This window comes from Homarus americanus, unplaced genomic scaffold, assembly GCF_018991925.1.
Source record: "Homarus americanus isolate GMGI-L3 unplaced genomic scaffold, GMGI_Hamer_2.0 scaffold13628, whole genome shotgun sequence".
Taxonomy (NCBI): domain Eukaryota; kingdom Metazoa; phylum Arthropoda; class Malacostraca; order Decapoda; family Nephropidae; genus Homarus; species Homarus americanus.
In genome coordinates, this window is record NW_024728956.1 from 438,951 (window position 1) to 444,950 (window position 6,000).

Here is a 6,000-nt window from a genome sequence, read left to right on the forward strand (position 1 = left end):
CTATTTATTTGTACTTATGTTTTGTTTTATTTTTTATTTTAATTTATATATATTTCTGTACAAAAAGTTCAGTCCAGGTACAGTACCCTAGAAATTGATCTTGCTTTCTTAGTCTTTTATCTGGTGAAAAGAAATTGCAGAAACCTAACCTAACCCTTATTTACATTATTACTTATGGGAAAGATTAATATATGACACTACTAAGTGGTGACGCCCTGGGTGCTACTATAGCGTGTGGTCTACCAAGAGTCATGCTAGGTTGGGTTGGGTCGGGTCAGGTCAGGTCAGGTTAGATAAGGTAGCACTTGGCCCTGTGCAGTACTGTATTCTATTCCCTTCACTAGCCATGTTGAGGGCTGACCACAAACCACCTAATCTCTTTTATAAAACCCATGGCCTTCCAATCATTACTTTTTATTTCTCTTTCCTTTATGAGACACTTACTCCATATTTGTATTTCTAGTTTGATTCCATATGCTGCTTTTGGTCACCTTCCACCTTATGTGCATTTATCTCTCTGCCCTTAGTTCTTATCATTATTTGTTTACAATCATACTTTACTTTCCTCAGCTTCTTGGTTCTTCCTTAACATTTTCCCTTTCTCCATTCTCTGTTTTCTTCACCTTGTAGTAGTTCATGGCAAACAGGTTAAGTGAACTGCATAGAAATGATGGGAGAAAATAAGGAAGGTAACATCACATGCTTTTTGGTTGTCGAAGTGTTTAGTGGGGTTAAGTTAAGTTAGAGGAAGAATGAAGGATAAAAGTGTGGAATCCCATCTTATGACTGAGGGAAGTAACCTTGAAGTAATGAAAACCTCTCTAGTGCCATTGTAAATCGACAGAAACTAAAGTTGATTTTAAAGAAAGTCTAGGAACAAATGTACCAGAGTGGATAGAAATGATATGGAAATAAATGGTGAGAAGTGGTGATAATAGTAAGTTAATAGTAACCAACCTTGTACAGTACATCCAGATAGCAGAACCGACTATTAAACTATGTACAGTCCTCTCCCTGATTGGCACAGAGAGGATATTAAGTGGTTGTGTTTTCATAGGTTATGTAAGTCCTTCCACTACACCACCACCAACACCACAGCAGCACTACCACCAGCAGCACCACCACCACAGCTGCACCACCAACAACACTAACACCACCACCACCACAGCAGCACCACAGCTGCACCAACACTAGCACCACCACCACCACAGCAGCACTACCACCACAGCTACACCACCACCACAGCTGCACTTACACCACCACAGCAGCACCACCACCACATCTGCACTAACACCACCACAGCTGCACCACCAGCTACTGCAGGTGTAGCTACACATGTCTCATCCTTGTCTGTTGTCACCTGGCCCAACAGACAATAATTATTTATAAAGTATGTGACAGGTGAGGAGCAGCTGCAGGCAGGTAAATAAACACATTTAACTCAACTTTAGGATCTGTCAACTTGTAAATAGTCTGTTTGCTTTATTCAAAGTAAATATACTGTACTTTATACAATGATAATTTCTATGTCCTGTCATTGAAGAAATAAAACAAACATTTAACTGAGTTTGTGTGTGGAAGCAAAACTTATAACCTGGAAGAAAATTTTATCTGTATACAGGCATGGAGACCACATCCCCATAAAAACTTAGTATCCGTAGAAAAGATGCAACACAGAGCTACTAAGAGGATGCCTGAACTATTTCATCTCAATTATCCAAGTGCACTGATGGCCTTAGGACTAACAACTCTTCAGCTAAGACACCAGAGGGCAGGCCAATCTGCTTGAGAATGTTGTGATGGTACCAAGTGCGAGCTCTTTCAACACCAAGCTTGTCAATTGAACTTTAAATGTCTCTCAACTACTTAGCATCGTCTGCTAACATATGTATCGAAGAATGTTCATTTAATTACGTATACATTTAGTGATTTTGTGTTGGAATGTTGATTTATGATTTCAGTTGTATTTAGTTTAGTTACTTTTGGTTGAATGAGGTGTCTGAAAACCATCCCAACTTGGTAAATTTATGACGATCTCATTTCCCTTAGGAACTTGGATTTTATTTAATATGTGATGTTTGTGGATCTTTTATTTAATATATGATGTTTGTGGATCTTTTATTTAATATATGATGTTTGTGGATCTTTTATTTAATATATGATGTTTGTGGATCTTTTATTTAGTATTTGATACTTACAGTATTCCCATTAATCTACTAGGATTTTATTATGCAGAACTGTATGATTTATAAATTTACCCAAAACTTAAGGTATTCAACAGGTAGATCAAGAGTACAAATTTGTTTCCATTATAAGGTACAGTCATGCATTCCATGGCCAAGTTATGGAACCAGTGTGTCACATTTTGGTGTACAATTCGTATCCTCAATGCACGAATCACATATAAAAGCCATTTTTCGTTTGGTGAACTTATACCCTGGCAATTTCAATCCTCCATCATTTGCTAGGGAATATTTTGTTGTTCTTTGGGCTTTAGATGGTATAGTGTGTTGTAATATATAATACTATACTGTACTTAAATTCTTTCATTATTTCTATTTAAGAATGCCCTTAAGCCCCGGGTTAGGGTGCCACTGACAGTACCCCCCCACCCAGAGGTAAATCGAAAAAATTAACTTTTGCCAAAATATTTTTAAACCCTTTTAAATGATAAAACAATTAAAAATTCGTAACAAACTTCCTTGGGGGGGGGGGACAGCTTGTTGTGAGGCGTGTGCTCATGGTCACCTGCGCACTTAACAGCTATTTTAGTTTGCCTTTGTGTCCGAGATGGCCAGCAATGCATAAATTTACTGATCATCATAATCATTTGCAATAAATAATTCATTTAGAATATTTTATTGGCATTATTTTTCATAAAAAGTGCTTGGCAACACACACAGTCTGTTGCCAGGCTCTCTGGCTGTCTTTGTGTTTGGTAGAGAAAGTAATACATAAAATAATAATAATTCCACAAATAAATACATTTATAACATAATCATAGCACTATTTTACAGTAATACTACACTACAATACAACTATACACTACTTTTAGTAATATTACTTTGATACAACATGATAAAATAGACAAACAAATAGAATGAATCAAACAAAAGTAAGTAATTAAGTTCAGGAAGCTTCCCTGTGGCTGAGGTGTGTGGTGTGAGAGGCAAATAGTCACACTGGAACCTGTTAACCCACGCTGGGCATTTAAACACTGGCTGGAAAATGTGAGCATTCTGGAATGTCACCCGGGGCGTAAGGGTTAATTGCTTCTTTTGTAGACACCTGTAGTTACACAAATCAGTACCGGTAGGTGTACAGTACTAATTAATAATCCACTGTTTACATGTTGTAGCTGGTATCGTGTGTACGATACAATACTTGGAGATAATAATAGAAAATGTAATCTAAGAAAGTTTGTGACATGTTAGTGATTATGTGAAATGACATCCATAATCCTTGAACATTTTTAAAGACATAATATCCAGCAGTGATTACTGTATAATATATGGGTAAACTTGGGAATGTATATTTTAGTAGAGGAATTTTGAGTGGATTGGCTGAAACTGTCTTGTTCATTTCTGAACCAACACCACTAGGCAGAATATTGTCATTTGTTCAACATTCTCATCCTTGTATAGAATCTGGAAGCCTCTTCTTCAAAGTATGACTCTTTGGGCCAATTGCAAGAACAGTCATTGGGTATACGACGCCGTTTACGATGACCTTCTTGCCCTGATCTTGTTTCAGGAATACCACCCTTTTGAAGCTCTGGAGAGATCTCGAAGTTTCGATATTTTGAGTACAGCACTAGCTAATAATTCTCACCAGGAAACTTGTTTCGAGACTCCTCCAAAGCTTCGAAAAGTGCAGAATTCCATGTGTTAAAGGCGATATTGCTGAAAAAGACCAGGGCAAGAAGGTCATCGTAAACGGCGTCGTACACCCCATAACCGTTCTTGCAATTGGCCCTTTGCACGAGCCGCAGTCCATTTTGTATGCCTGATTAGTGGTCTCGTTTTCGCTCAAGTCCCCCCTAAAGTGCCTCGATCATTCAAAGGAGGACTATTGATTGTATTTTGGTCACCACACAAGTCAGACTAGTGTTTGCATATATTGATATATATCATGTATGAGTTTGTGTATGTTTGAGTGCCTGTGTGTGACTGTGCATGAAATGTTTAAAAGAATAACACATGGCCATGTACAGTATATAAATACTACATTAACTTTAAGGAGGGAAATATGATTGTGGTGAGGTTGTAAATACCGAGATATAATTCACGGGATTCTTTAGTGCAGAGAATTCTGATGTATCTTAATACAAATGAAGGCTTTTTAGGCAAAGTTTGACTGCGATGACATAGACTAAGTTGTGGTTGGTCAAGAAGCCCTGTTATTATATTTTGTATTACATGCTTCCTTCCTTAGCTCTCAGTAACACCCTGTCAGAGAGAATATTGGTGTACTGTATATTGTTTAATAGCTTAATTTGCTATAGAGATCTATATTATAGATATTGTTGTAGTGAAGGTCATTGATGCATCCATGTCTCATCACTCTAGTCAGTTATTTCTTTATATATTATGCTGCTTTTTATAGGTAACAGTAATGATTGACATCAGGAAACTAAACAATAGGGAAACTAGATAAGTACTCTTCACTCCCTGACTCTATTATCCATTCGTCTCAAGGTTAACACTTGGTAACATCGAGCAGAATTTTTATTGTTGCAGCCTTTAAAAGTCATTGATACTGTAGAAAATAATTAATTTCAATGGGGGGTACAGTATATTAGAAGGGTAAAGACTTCAAGTTCATCTGTTTGTAACCTTTTTCAAACCTGTTACATAGCAACAACTTGAGTATTAGTGAGTGTGGAAGACATGGAACTGCTCCTATATATGATGCTGAACTGGCTTGATAAGGCCAACATGGGGTGGACTCATAGTAAAGGTCCATCACTGCTGTCTATTAATTTATATTTAAACTGATGATGACAGTTTGGGATGTTTATTTTTTTGTCAATTTTTTAGTCAGGTAACAGTACATCTTAGTGTGTTGATAACTACAGAGATGCTGAAACACAGAAAAAAGTCTCCCACTGTTCTTATATCTTATCTTTTAAATTTGTGAATCTTGTGAGTAAAGTGATAATTAGTTGATGGTAACTTTAGCACTATTAAGGGTAATTTTTGCATGTGCAGTTATTTATTCCACTTCTCTTGGCTTATCATTACAGCAGTAACTATCACTGCCCCATTGTTTGTTCACAAGTTTCAAATGAGTCATATTAACTTTAGTAAAAAAAAAATACTTTCATTTTGTATTTACTAGTCAGCCATGGACAATAAAATGACAATAACGAGGCAAACTGAACCCCAGAGTTTTATTAACCATTATTACAGGAGCAAAAATACCCTCCCTAGCTACTGTTACCTTCCCTGGCTACTGTTACCTTCCCTGGCTACTGTTACCTTCCCTGGCTACTGTTACCCTCCCTGGCTACTGTTACCTTCCATGGCTACTGTTACCTTCCCTGGCTACTGTTACCTTCCCTGGCTACTGTTACCCTCCCTGGCTACTGTTACCTTCCATGGCTACTGTTACCTTCCCTGGCTACTGTTACCTTCCCTACTGTTAGCTGTTACTGTTACCTTCCCTAGCTACTGTTACCTTCCTATGTGCTACTGTTACCTTCTCTGGCTACTGTTACCCTAGCCTGTTAGCTACTGTTACCTTCCATAGCTACTGTTACCTTCCATGGCTACTGTTACCTTCCATAGCTACTGTTACCTTCCAGCTACTTTATACTGTTACCTCCTAGCTACTGTTACCCTCCCTCCTGTTACCCTCCAGCTACTGTTACCTTCCCTGGCTACTGCCTCCCCTAGCTACTGTTACCTCCTGCTCCTGGCTACTGTACCTCCCTAGCTACTGTTATGTTACCCTCCCTGGCTCCTGTTACCCTCCCTGGCTACTGTTACCCTCCCTGTG